This window comes from Phalacrocorax aristotelis, chromosome 9 (genome assembly GCF_949628215.1).
Source record: "Phalacrocorax aristotelis chromosome 9, bGulAri2.1, whole genome shotgun sequence".
Lineage (NCBI taxonomy): Eukaryota > Metazoa > Chordata > Aves > Suliformes > Phalacrocoracidae > Phalacrocorax > Phalacrocorax aristotelis.
The window spans coordinates 9,550,390-9,565,455 of NC_134284.1; the positions used below are offsets into that span (position 1 = coordinate 9,550,390).

The following is a 15,066-nucleotide window of genomic DNA, read 5'->3' on the forward strand; positions in this document are numbered from 1 at the left end:
CATCTTGACAGATATCACAAATTGGCTTTTAGGACACTTAATGCCTTTTGCCATTGCTTCAGAAATGGGTGTAACACAGAACTATGCCATCCTTTTTGCTACCACAGGATTTAGCCCTTTGGCATATTTATACACACAAATTGAATCCAGGATAGCCAGCAAGCAGCTGAAGAAGGTGCTACCTTTTACATAATTAGGTTCACTCTATACTTACACAGAACTCTGACATAAAATACCTTAATAATGTCACTGCTTCTCCCATGTGTCTGGATTTACTTAATCTAGATAAGCATTTTATACTAATGTTCCCCTTATCAAAAGATATTCCATTCACCTGGAGTCACACCTCATCTGATTTCATTTTCACCCTTCCTGAGAAACAAGATTTCCTCCCCTAGTCATCACAAATAGTAACTGTAGGCCAACTTTGCAACACCCACCAACACAGCATCAAAGGAGATAAGTGTCTGCTGAAATATTGACATGCTCAACTTCCATATCACTACGCAAGACCAATCTTTAAGAAACTTCCTTCTTCTACATGTCTAAGATAAACACATATTCGAGGGAAAACATATCTAAGCTATTCTGTGATGTATGAAGTAGTAGAGTGAATGATTCAGGTCCAACTCAGTCACTCTGAGGCTGTTGTAAAGGCCATGACAAGAACATAGACCTGACAATTGCAGTTAGCAAACTCCATATCTTGATGGAAACTTCACCAACAGGCTCATGACTGATTCATCTAGAGGGCTGAATTTGCTAGGGCCTCTAAAACACAGGCATCCCCACAGAGAAAGGAGAGAGAAGTTTGTATTGACACTGTTCACACTGTAAACAAAACGCACCAGTTTCCAGTGGCATCACTCTGGCATGTTTCAGTAATCCTTAGGTAAATATCTGTTGGTTTATTAAACTACTGCAGGAAAGTTTTGCATTTTGGTGCAGGCAGGAATTAAAGAACCAAGTCTCTGTCAGGACTCACTGGTGCTGTTACAAGATAGACTAGTATGAAAGACCTAATCAGGAGGCCTATAGAGACATTCATCTGGAGGAATTTCAAAGGCAGATTTAGTGAGGTAAAGAGTGTATAACAACTAGCATATTACACAAGATTGTAATTGGCAGTTCCCTGTCATCCCTCACGTCCCCATCAACACTGCAGCTACATTCAACCTCATGTGACACTGGGTTCCAGAAGACCATCTACACTGATAGTTTGACTTAGTATCATCTCAAGGCCCAGACCACACCCCTTTTACTGGACAACCCTCAGCTCAGGTGATGTGGATGTGGCACCTTCAAGGAGCCGAGCATGAGCTTAAGAAGCAGCCTTAGTATGGCAGAGCAACATCTCCATCAGCTTCCCTTAATGCAGAATCCCTTGCTGCATCATACCAGTTTCAGAACCAGTTTAATCGAGTAAAGCTGGGACTAACAGCACGAATAATTTCTATTTCCAGTTACTTTTCACATCCCTGTGCTGAATATATCTAGCAAAACTAGTACATCCACTTTTCCAGGAGCAAAACAGAACAATTTTCACCTGCTGGAATGACTGAAAACAGCAAGATGAATATCAAGACCATCTGAAACCTACGCAGCTAAACTCAAAAATTGCCTAAAGGCACGTACTAGTTTTCACACCCTTATGCTTCTTTTGACTCTCCTCCCTTGGCAAACTCACAGGCACAGACACTCACCATTTAAATACTTGGGCTCACTCAATTTTCTTTGCTACTAGATAAGCATTACTCAAGAAAAGGCAACTTATGGGCCTTTCTGGACTTACAAATCCAGTCTGGAAATAGAGCTTGATATCAGAATAAATCAAATCCCCTAATGAGATCAGAGCTACATACCTGGGATGGGAACCCAGTTTTTAAATGCAGTACATTTATCTGTGACAGAAAACACCAGGGAACAGCACACACTGAGATACATAAAAAGAGAAGCTTCAGTAAGTATTAGCTATTCTGTTGGTCAGACTAAACTGCAGCTCTACTACAGCTTTCACAAGTGCCTCAGGCAAATTTCATTGTGTTTCAGAGACAGCTAGTTTTAAATTTAGCTTAGGTATCAAAGAAAAGGGTACCTGCCTAGTGGCAAGGAAACACTCCATAGTAGACAGCAACCCCTATTTTTAGTGCTCAGAAAATATCTGACTACCGATTGCAGAATGGATATCCAGATATTTGCATCTGGGAAAGAAGCAGCGGTGGTCATATAATATTTATCACATAGCATTTAACAAATGTAACGTTTACAAAATACCATGGTCATATATCATTTATTAATGTGTATAGAAAAATGTTGCCACTTTACAGGCATCTGATATGCTTCAAGAAAACCATGGAAGTGGTAAAGGATATAGTGGGATGAGACGGCAGCCTAAGAGAAGAAAAGATACTACAGATGCATACAAAAGATTTCAAAAGTTTCCATACAGAAGCTGCTTATCTTTCATCATTCTGTCCAGCCTCAATTTTATGAGAGTAAATGTACAGAAGGGGAGAGGAGAAAGGTGAGGGGGGAGGAGGGAGGATGAAAAAAAAAAAAACCCAACAAACCACAATGAAAGCTCACCAACCCCCACCCAACTGAAAAAAACACCAATGAGTAAGTAGAAACTCAGATTGCTTCAGATAAAAAATTGGGGGTGGGGGTGTGTGAGGGGGTGATATCACTTGAATCTTGTCAATATTGGTCTTAAAGATGTCTTCTCATACAGAGCAGCTGCCATTTTAGACCTTTCCAGAGCAGGACATCAAGGCAGAAAAAGAACCAGATAAGGAAAGAGAGACTCCATATCCACAAGGAAGGTGATCAGAGCTAGACAAGCACTTTTAGAGGTAACAAAATGCAATCCCCATCTCAGGAGAATAATTTCCTTAGGGACACCCTTCCCGAAGGCTCCTCTTCAGCCCACTGAGTGCTCCTATGGAGGATTTGCAGATAATTTTTCTTTCGTTCTGCTCACAAAAGCATTAATTGAGAAGCATTTTGTTGAGGCAACACAGGCAGTATGGGTAGACTTACTAGTAGCCATGGCAATTTCATATCAATGACAATGTTTGAAGCCCAGTTACAACATTTCTGCATTGTAGAAGCTGGTATAGAGCTTTTATAGGCCCTAAATAACAACAAAAGCAAAATACACCTTCAGGGATAAGGAAAAAAGATAATGAGTACTTATTATCTAGAGAATTGCTTACTCTACACTATTTATGCTACAAAGGTTGATTAAGTGATTTGAACAAAAGCAGTAAAGCCATTCTCAAAAGCATTCTCAGCCATAGCATGCATGAGGGTTTAGGGCCCTTGCCCTCCTTCCCAAGGTGAGAATGGGGGATTGGAGGAGACATGGTGCAGACACCATGTAAACAAGTACTTTGGATCTGTGCAATCACTCAAAGTGATTTATTTGCCAAGAAACAGAGGAGGTGCAAGAGTTCAAGTCCCTTAAGCACGGGTGATACATGCACATAGGCTTTGAGAAGTTTTACTTCTCATGCCTTGAAATTCTTCTGAGCACTTGCTGCCCTGCAGAGAGAATGCCACCAGATTTCTAGAATAGAGCTACTGTTATAGAGCAAGAGGGAATCTTTTTTCATTAAGACAAGTTCATACAATATACTTCCTTCCCACATAATTTAAGAATCCCACAAATGAACCAAAATAACTTTTTAATGCAGTACTCCTGAAGTAGATTTCTTCAGTGCTTTTGCTACAGGTCTGCTTTGGGCCCTTTTCTTCAGTCCTGAATGGTTTTCTTTTCTGATGTATTGTACATCTGCAACTTAAAATTTAAATAATACTTTTGAAATTTAATAGAAATGTTTTAAGCAAGGGGTGAGAATCTAGTTAAATGTATTTCCCAGAGGTAGACAATTCTAAATATTTATTTCCTTAAAATTACATCACTTTCATATGGCTTGTGACAGTGGTATATATAGGAAATATAATTTTAAGTAAATACTGCAAGGCTCATATAGGAAGTTTTCTAGATAGTCATGTCAATGGAGGAGGATGAAGGCTTGACTGGAAGAAGTTAAGAAGGCCTGTTCTCCAAACAAAAGAACCTCCAGTCCAGCTGATTGTTAAGAAAAACAAGAAACCAAAAACTCAGATGTTAACATGGAGTTAATCTTCCAGTGAATCAGCTACATCACAGGCTGTCCAGTGTAAGGGTCCCACAACACACATCTGAATGTCTCCCTGCTGACCTCAGGCAACCTGAGGAGGAAAAGGCATGTCAGTCCTTCCTGTCAGTTAATCCTTGGCTTTTTTCCAAAGACCTCTCCAGAAAGGATAATTAATGCTAATTACAGGGTCTGATTTTTTTTAAAATGAAGTACACAAGCCTCTATCTCTATAAAACTGGGCCCTTTTAAATGCCAAAATACAGAAATTAGACTCCAGATTTTTTTTTCGCTCATTCTCTGAGCCATTCAGTACATCTTGCACCAAAAATAAGTTGTATTAAAATTAAATCACTTTTAAAGCAGCAGTGTTCTCATGCTTGTGAGCCAACCTACAGCTCTGAACTTCTGTCTGGGTTCTTAAAGACAGGAAGGAAAAAAATTGCAAGAGAAATAAATTTTTTACTTAAAAAAATATATATATAAAATGCATTTATGGAGTGCCTGTTGAATTGCTCTAAACCAGTGATTAAAACAAAATATATGATCATTCTTTTTATGAAAAGAGATAAAGTCTCCAAGTAGAATCAATTGTTAACTTTTATTTGTACAATATTTACAAACATGGTATTGTATTTACTTAATCTAATCTTATGCCACACCTTCATTTTTTTCTTTATTTACACAACATTCATAAACATTTCATCTCATTCTCTGGCAACAGATTTTCCATTTCTTCCCCTCTGACAGATGCCTCATGTATTAAGCTTTCCTATGCACTCTGCAACACTTACGGCTTGGCACCAATAATCTTATCCTGGGGTTGCCCAAGGCTAGGATTTGGTACATCCTGGCTGGACTTTTTAAGCGTTCCTTCAGGTTGCAGTGGTGGGTAAATGAGTACTACTGTTCCTGCTACTACTTATTATTTGCATTGCAGTAGCTTCCAGATACCTCAGTCAGGTGGAAGCATCCTATTGTGGCAGACACTGAGGACACATGATGAAAAGATGTTCCTTACTCAAAAAGTCTGCAATCCAAGCAAGATTGTGATGGGAGTAAGAGTCAGGTTTAAAGATGACAGAATCCACAACAGATTTGCCTTCAGTCGACGAGGTAAGAAAAGTACAATATGCAATATTGTAAAGAGTTGGGGGGGGGGGGGAACAAACGATCTACTCAAACAACTTCTGCCACTTCATAAAATTTTTCAAGTCCACGACAGAAGAGAATGAAAGAGTCCTGCTCTGAATTTAGAGTAATACTAATAGTAATAACTAATAATAGAAGTTTCAGTTTCTTGTCCCACAAGTGCTGTCCACAGCAGGGGAGGGATTTTTCCCCTCTCAATAGTCCAATCTCCATTTCAACAAAGCAGATTCAGGAAACAAAGCAATTTGAACATAAATCTCAAATTTGTTCCTGCATAAGTTTTGTATGAAGAAAAACAGCAGCTGATGCCAGTGGAAGTAAACCGAAGCAGCTCTAGGTTAAGTGATATCAAAAGCAGACCCAAGACTTTTTTGCCAGACCTTCCTCAAACCATCCTATCCAATAGCTTCCAGTGCCAAACCTTGATTCCTAGAGAATCAAGAAAGATTAATAAAGCTAGCCCCCAGGCTGCCCATAGTGGGAGTAGGTCAGGTCCTGATGTGCATCTTAGACATGGAGACTAAGACATCCTTTCATAAATAGCAGCCTTTCTTTTGGAAATGATCAGGGAAGAGAGAGACAAAACATTTGTTTTCACTTTTTTCCTCCCATCACAAACATTTTAAAGGGCACCTGAGCAAATAGCTTTGTCTTTCTTTTTAACAGAAAAAAGTTCACCCTAAAAAAAGTAAACGTGCAGTTTTGATTACCAACACCTGAGTGCTCATTTAAGTGTTCATATTACACATTTTCCTGAGTCACTTCCAAATACTGTGAGAGAAAAGAGGGGTTTTTTCAATCACTCAGAACAGCCAGAAATGCAATACACAACTCTGCTTTGGTGGTTTAAGAAAGGCTTTTATCTTCAGCTGAATGCCATTCATTTCCAAAGGCACTAGTCTTGGGAACCTACATTATTTTATCTTTGAGGAAACCTCATAAATGAGATTATCATGCAATATTACTAACATCCTGGATTACACAGGTATTCAGGGTCAAAAGCAAACAGCTATTTCTGTTCTTAACGTAGTCCTTATTTTTCTCTTTCCCACAAGCTCTTGAACATCCCTAAATATCTACATTTATTCCCAGTTCCCCAGCTAGTCTTTCACAGCTGTTTGCACTTATACCAAGTGAAGGTTATGCAGGTGGAAAACTTGACCGCTGTGATTAGAGAACATCTTCACTTCAGTATATTTATGTGACAAGAGGGACAAAGGCAAATACTGAAAAACGACTGCTCCTCCCCACTACATCTCTGTATGCTTCCACAGCCTCTTGACTATCCTCTGTGCTTCCCTGTGGGTGAGATCGGTTCCTCTTTCTAACCCTGGCAACTGCCTTGCCTCCTTCAGCTTGATCAAGCTTAGATCTCCTTGAACTGCTTTTCTTCTGCAGATCTTTCCTGCCAGAGTTCACATAAATCACAGAGACAAGGGTCAGGTTTGTACCTTTTCTTCCAAGAAAATGGTTTGCTTTTCACTTTTTTTTTTTTTATACTCTCAACCCCAAGAGGCCAACCTGATCCTGCTCTTCGTCTCGGTTCTCCAAATGCATACAAACTAAAATAATCTAGTACTGACATTTTAGCATAGAGTATTTTTCTGCATGACACTCACCACTGCTTGCATTCACAGAGTTTTCTTTCTGTTCCCCACACTGTACACCTGACCCTTGACCAGATCATTTCCCCAACATTATGAAACCTTTTTATGATGTACCTATTCCTTTCAAATCAATCTTTACTCACAGCCAAAGGTCCACTAGCATATTTTAAAATGTTATTTCTCTACTATTTATTAGTATCCACTTTAAGAAGCCAGTCAGTGAACTTAGATACCTTTGTTACTCCCCACGATGACTAATGATGTTATCTTAAATATTAATAGCTCAACACCAGCATTTTGAAAAACAGTGTATGTTACACAGCAACAAAGCTATTTGTAATTTCCACAGAAAACAACTCCAGAATGGTCTCCATCCAGAGGAGATGTTTCCTCCAGTTAGATCTTTGTTTATCTTAACCATTACAAAAGCAGGCCCCTTTACTCAAAGTTGCATACTGTAGGTTTCCGACATGGAATGTTTTATGTCCACTGGTTTCAGAAGATAAACACAGAATATTTTCCTATGAAGTAAAGATGCAGCTCTGTGGAATTAACTTCTGTATTTATAAAATAAGCCTGTAAATGAAGCAATTTCCCTGGAAGGGATCAAGACACTGGAGTGTTTCTTTTCTAAACATCGCAAGATACTGTACAAGTCAAAGCTGGTATATTAATAGGTTGTATACAAAGCCAAAGGCAAGTTCCTTATATTGTAGTCCACCTTTGACAGCTACCATCCTAACACTGACAACACACTGTACAAGACAGTCAGGTTTCCTCCTCCAGCTACTTATATTTCTACCAAACACACAAGCAAATTTCTTTTTATAAAGACGGAATTAATCTGGAAATTCACCTGTCCAAAACTTTAAAAGAATAAAGTTGGCAGATCTAAAAAGCTATGGTAAGAAGATTTTACAGCTTCATCTTTTTGTTTGTTTGTTTTGCAGTTTCTCTGCTTGTGTCCTTCCATGTCAGGCTATGATCAGAAAATGAAAATTAAATACCACAAAAAAATGGCTACTCCCAGAAATCCTAGCTATGCTGAAAGCAGCAAGTACCAAAACCACAGTGACAGCCTCTCTTGCATGAGATGTCTCAGCTTAAACACCTTGGGCAGTTCAGATAAGGTTTACCAAAGCCTCTGGATGTGATTTTTCCAAGCCTCGGTGGCTGTCCACTGTCAAATACGTGCATTGCAGTAACTTGTCCTGCGAGCCCAGCTGCTGCTGAGCTGTTGGCAAAGCTGCCCTGATACTCCCCTGTGACATCCCCCTGTGCTTGCAGCCCTGCTGACCACCTACTACCAGGCCCACCCACCCCTTCTTCAATCACATCATGAAACAGAGACTTGGTGGTAGACACTATTTAGGATGCATCAGGATACAAATCTTGCAAACTGATGAGCTCTTCAGCACTCATTGCTTCCCTTTTGTGAATAGCTATCATATTTGCATTACTTCTTTTACTGACTCCAGTATAGATACTGCAAGAAAGTCCCAGCAATCGAAGAAAGGAAATAAAATATACACACACTGGTCTTTAGTGTCTAGACCATGTTTTGGAAGAACTTCCTTCCTAGAACATGCACATCTATTCCCACTAATAAAAACAGTAATTTCCAAATTTGAAATGTCTATTTAGGAAAGACTGTACAAGTTCACCAGAGGAGGAATCGATGAGAGGTGGAGTGAATAGGATCTTAGTGATGATGATTGTCCTAATTACAGTGAATAATATTTTGGCAGAGTGACTGGAATCCTGATTGTTCCAGGAACTTCAAATCATCAACAGACTATTACCTCACTTAGTCACACCAGAGACCTGATCTTCCAGTCCAACAAAGCACGTAGGACGGGCTTAACTTTAAACACATGAGCAGTCTAATTGACTTGTTTGGCATGACTGAGGTGCTGAGGAATGAACCTGAGACTCAAGTGAAGGTTCTCCTGCTAAAGGCTTTCCCGGTCTTCTGCATACTGAAAACACTCCAGCCGCCATTTCTTTTCACCCTAACCTCTGTGGTATGCTCCCTGCTGTGGGTCTAGCTGAACTATGGGAATGATTAGCATCATGGTTAATCTGAAGAAAAGGGACACAGCAGGTCCCATTGGCAGCAGCTTGTAGGAGGAGAGACAGACAGAAAGTTATGGATATGAGCCCTGGCACTTTGGTTACAGGGGACTGCCTGGGATTTTTTAATACATTTTACCATCTAAGATTTTGATTGCTAAACAGCCAATATATCACTTTTCAGGTCTACATTTGGATGGAGGGATGTGACTTTGCACGCATGGGTATGTCTCATCACAAGTGTCACCTCCAGCTACGTATAACACAGCTCACTCAGTGCAAGCCCCCAGCTGACAGTCACCAGAAAACACCAACCATTACAGAGAGGGCCATCTTTGAATGTTCCCTCCAAGCACTGCAGTCTACCACAACCACCTCCTTGAACAAAGCTGGTGGGACACCGTGCCACCCACCAGACTAGCATGTTTTATTTTGAAAATTCACAGCACACATTTGATATTCTTGCACAAGAGCCCAGTGGAGATAAAAGGCACGAGTGAGTACCCCAGTCACTTAGGAATGGTTGGAAAAGGTTGAGGGGTTTGGCTTTTGTTTTGCAGTAATTACAAAGCTGGTAGCTAGCAGATTCATAAAGCTCACCCCCCACTTTTGCTTGCACTGAAAACCCGTAGCAAAAGGCAAGCTTTACAAAATGGTAGAAAAACAACAAAATTTCAGGTCTCCACTAAAGAAAAGCTCCCTTCCCCCTCCTGTGACATCCTTTGATTCATGGGTCTTTTAGGGCAGAGAAAGCTAACAATGAATAAACCTAGAATTGGAAATCAAATAATCCTATTTAATTTTATAGTTGTTGACACAACTTGTTACATGTGTTTCCTACCAGAATAAATGAAATCACAGTCATCTGATTTCCAAATTACCATATCTATTGTTTCAGAAATACAGGGTGTAAATAATTTCAGAGCAATTGCCTATGTCTGGACCTCTCTCATCCGGAACCGTTATCAGGATTAGCATAAATTACGGTGCCATCTAATAATGAAATCACTGAACACTGATTGTGCCAGCTATTTAAACCTGTAATTATTGCTCATTAGAAACGTGTTTCACGTTATTTGCCCCTTACAGACCCAAAGTTGTTGTCAAAAGGCTCCTGCAAGGAATTCTATGGAGAAGAGCATGGAGAAATTTCAAACAACAGGCATTAATTTCATCTGCGAAGACTGTCTGTGTGGAAGAAACATGCTGTAGGCACCATTCATCCACCCTGAAAGACACTTGTATCTGCTGCCAGAAAGAGACGTTGCAATAGGGGAGAACAGAAGACCTCCAATATGACTGAGATAGGTAGAAAACCATGTACTGTTCATACCTAAGTGGATAGCGATTATCTCACAGTGTTCGTTATCATAGTACACAATTAGGCATCATGCAGTTAACAGACTCAAAATGAAATAAGCTCCTCACCCAGCCAGAGGGAAGGCTTTTGGCAAATCTTGTAATGGCTGTGTAAGGCTCAGGTGGGATAGGCAGCTACCTTGGACACCACACCAAAGGCAGTAACACACAGATGCCAGAAGCAAAGTGAAAATAACTATAACCTTTGTGTGCTCCTCTGTAAAGGGTTTACAGAAGACAGTTGATTAAGATTTGTCTGCTTCCCTGTGGATCAAGCTCTTTACAAGATGAGCTGGCTAAAAAGGGGTTCAGATAAGTGCTCTTCAGTCCTAATAGATATTTTTAATCAGTTTTCCTTAACAGAGGGAAACTGATTCATTTTTTTGCCATCTTTCTCCTATTACACACACAAAAAACTTTTGTTAGAGAGAGAAAAATAATAGTTTCTACTACTTTCAAAAGCAAAATGGTACAAAAGCAAGAGAAGAAAAACAAATATATATGATTCAGAAAGACTCACCTTAACTTGAAGATCTCAGCTGACAGTGAGCCTATCCATCTTCCCTGATGACTCTAACAGTTGATTCAAGTCACAGCTTAGAGTTTCATTCCTGTGGTGAGTGGGTCAGCAGACACACAAGCAACCCAGCTTCCAAGGTACACATCCCCCATACAGACTGTAGATCCTCACTGCAACTAGAAGCACAGCTCTTAAGACTAGAGTACTCTGGAAAGTTTAGCTTTTTAATATTAATGTTTCACAAAACCATAGGATCCCATCTCCACTACAACCAGGATGCAGAAGGCTCAGAATCTGTCCTCTCTCTCACCAGAAGGCCCTTATGTTACTTACTACAGGCCCTGAGGCAGGGAGACTCTCCAGTCTCCTGATAATTGAGTGATCCTGCCCAGCTTCCAGCCATTTGCACCGCTATAATACCCTGATGCAAGGTCAACAAACCTAATCATTGGATGGGGCATTTAACTAATTGGTTCTGTATCCTTTAATTTCTGGCTATCAGCTGGCAGGCATTACAAACCTGACCAGATGTTGTCATCTGATAGGAGCTGACTATAAAGCAATTGCTGACACTAGGTTCAGATGTAGAGTACAGGAAAAACTATATCCTTAGGAGATGCGAGTGCAGCTTTTCTTTTTTGCATCCCAACAACCAGCAGCTTCTAAAATAAAAACAAAAAAACTTTTTCTTGAATGGGCGGGACACAACATATTCAGAAAGCAAGCCACAACTGTTCTGTTAGCAGATGTTTGCAAATAAAATGAAATGCAGGCAAAGCTAACATAAGCCTTTTTGTCCTGGTATGAGGCTACCTGCAGGCATTTACTCTCTGACAAAAATTTTCATACCTGAATATTGCCTTACTTATGTCTGTAGTCTATGGCATTACTACTTCAATATTTGAAATTTGATTTCTGATGGAAATAATGAGCTGACCTGGACTATAAAAGTGTTAGGAAGTTCTGATGTACCATCATTAGCTCTAGTTGTCTGCATCAGTACTCACTATGGTAAATCTCTTTACAGAACTGTTAGTTAATAAAACACCACCCCCCCAAAAAAGCCATACTTGGCTGTTTTGATCTTTGTATCTTTGAATGATGTACAGCCCAAGTCTATTTCCTTTTTCATTACCAAATAATCTTCTTCAATAATTTGCTGGGCACTAAGCCAGATTCTGTTATTTGGTCTTTCTCTCCAACTGTTTGGCTTTGCCAGATCTTGCAGGTTTATTATTTATGTTTCTGGAGAGAAAAAAAAAAAACCAACTGCAGGAGATTGTTTATTAAAAAGAAAAATAAAATCAACACTTTGACCATTTGACAGTGTCTGTAACCTTCAACCTAGAGTACTCTGCTGTGTGGACAACCCTGTTTTCTGTCGCACAGGATGATGGATATGTCAAATGAAGAAAACAATATCCATCTTACATGGAATTGTTAAACTTCATTAAAACTGCTGAAACCTTTAAATGACTCACAGTTTATGAAACAAATTGGTTTTCTTTAACACCTAATGAGACAAAGTGCAATTCTATTCAGGTCGTTGTTCTGCCTTTTCTGTCTGACAGTAGAAACCAGGAATTTTATTTCTGTTTGAATGCAGTATTACATTTGGTGATTTTATTCTGTTTTGTACAAATAGAAGTGGTGACGTGTTGTGACAAGAAGACAGACCTCATATTACCATATATTTATAATCTGCAGAAGAAATGATGGTACATGAATAGGTTTATTAAAGAATGTTGCTGTCCTTTACACACATGAGAGAATAAGGCATCAACCAGCTTCATAATTATCTACCCACTACCTATTTTTTTACCCAGTTTAACATAGAGAGAACTAATCAGCGAGGAGAGACTGGGGAAAGAGGAGAGTTTAAAAGAGCAGCAGTTTGCAAATACATCATTGGAGAGCTGAGAGATTTGTACATCTTGGACAAAATACCATGGCTCTGAAGTGACTCCACCATTTTAATATAAATTAATTTCCTTGCTCATATTTCATTGCAAGGTTTTGTTAAACCCTTGATTAAGAATTATCTTAGTACACCTCTGAACAAGGGAGAAAAAAAAGAACACTCCTATTGCTGTTGATACAAGAGCAAGCCAAAAGTCATTCAAAGGAACTGCATTTATGATAAAAACACAGGACTTGTACTGCTTTGTGTGTGTTTTATACCTGCTTTCATCTCCTTAGCATCTCATATAAGTTAATAACTAAAGAAAATTCTAAAGAAAAATTAGGTAAAATTCCCTTATTCCCTAGTCACACAGTTACAGATAGAATAAAGGCTACTAGCAAGAACCGCTTTATTGTAAATAGGAAGGGAAAACCAGTAAGTGTTAAAATAGCCTGAGATACCAGGCCTTAAATACATCACTTCTCAATGGCCTGAAATAGCAGAAAAAGCCTCAGTGAAGGTAGAATAGGGAGCTGAATACATCTGTGTAGTTAGTAGTATACTCTGAACACACTTTAGCACAGGTAAGATAAAAATGCTATTATCACATTTAATATGTGTGAGTACATAATGGGTTTGTTGAGAGATGTATAAATATTTGTCTATTACAGTGTGTGTGTGTGTGTGCACATGCAGGTGTATTTAAATATGATATAATGTATTGGTATAAAAAAAAATGGGAGCTGAAATCTTAGTGCAGTTATGTCTCCATAAAAGCCTGCCTAAAAACTCCAGGCCAGCAAGCCCTCAGCAATAGATGGCCTAGTTCCAAGCTGTTAGCAAAGCAATATGGTTCTAGCCTAAAAAAATACCGAAAAAATTACACTGTGAAAATTGATTTTATAAATAAAGGAGATGATAGCCCGGATGCTTAGAAGTAATTTCTGTCCACACAAGAGAGTAAGATCTTTTTGATATTTCCACATGTAAATTCTGAGTCTTAACCTCTCTGGGAGAGATAAATGCGTTATCAGACTCTAGAGTATTACATATTCTTTCTGTCTCTGTCCCTTTCTCTCTGTATATATTAATTTTATAGATCTTTTTATTGTCTCAACTATATTGGTTGCGTGAGAAGCAGAACAATAGGCCAAGTACTTCCATTTCACACATGCCACCTCTATAATTCAACAAAGAATAGTAAAAAAGATCTATAAACTTGTTATAAATCAATACCCTAAACTAAATTAACCATTGAAATAGATTATCATAAAAATAATGTCATAAAAATATTCTTCACCTTTGTAGTCCGTGCGTGTGTGCGCACATGCATGTGTGTGTGCCCACGGACAGGATGCTATGCGTGTGCCAAGGCCAGCGGCAGCGCTAACCCTGTGGCAGGCTGGGCTTCTGCAGCCTTGGAAGAGATGGCAGACAGGCAGGGCTGTGAGGATGAGCTTTAATATCTCTGTGTCTGGGAAAGTAACTCATAAACAGATCCACTAAAATCTAATTACTCTGTATAACTCACCTTTAGTAGTAGTGAGTCATCTCTGCTTTCTTATTAGCAGTGAAGCACTAGTCTTTCTGGTTATATTTCTGAGGCACTTTTGGGAGAAAGATAAAACCCAGTCAAGTTGCAGGCTAAAGGATATGACAATTTAAGCACTACACATCCTTGGCCCAGGCTGGATCCTACTGCGCAGTCCCTACACACCAACTCCCCCAGCATTTGATCTTTCTACATGAAGTTCCACAACAAAGGCATGTGTATGGAAAGGATAGTATAGAGATGACTGCATGAAGTTCGGTACTGGACTGATAGGGCAGTGGTTCAAGAGCTGGTAGGCTTTTTCCATCCAGCTGACATTCAAACAAAGAGGACATGAGAACAGCAGAGCCTAAGGTGGCTCTCCCAGAGGCAACAATTTCCTTGCCCACCTCCAGCAGTGTCTTCTCCCTGAGCTCACGTGTTGCCACCATTTACTTCATAGTCATCATGTAGAAACACACCTGTATTACTCAGTTGTTGTCTAACTACCCATCAAAATGAGGCCTTTATAAACACGGAAGTGCCGTGCTTCCAGCCATAGCAACAGCCACCTCTGAGAACCAGTGAAACCAAGGTAAGCGTAACTCATGTCCAGCACTGGTCTCCGTCTGCAGCCTGCTGTTGCTGTTAGACTTTGTATCTCACTTTCTCAATCTGTATTTTGACAAGGATATTCTCTCAACAGAATTGAACTCTGAAAACTTCCAGAAAGGCAATTCAGCTGCTGAAATGGTACAGTAGGGCAGTAGCCGCCTGGC

The 15,066-nt window shown here is 39.6% G+C and overlaps 1 long non-coding RNA gene across 2 annotated transcripts in view; it reads right to left on the minus strand.

Annotated features, from left to right (window-relative positions):
* Positions 1-15,066, minus strand: part of LOC142061826 (uncharacterized) — a 100,111-nt gene that overhangs the window by 67,996 nt on the left and 17,049 nt on the right. The window contains exon 3 of one of the 2 annotated variants that reach the window (XR_012662268.1): positions 10,854-11,029. The exons of the other annotated variant lie outside the window; for it this stretch is intronic. This is a non-coding gene — a long non-coding RNA (uncharacterized LOC142061826). Of the gene's footprint in view, positions 1-10,853; positions 11,030-15,066 lie in introns of those variants that run through there. 2 annotated transcript variants of the gene reach the window in all.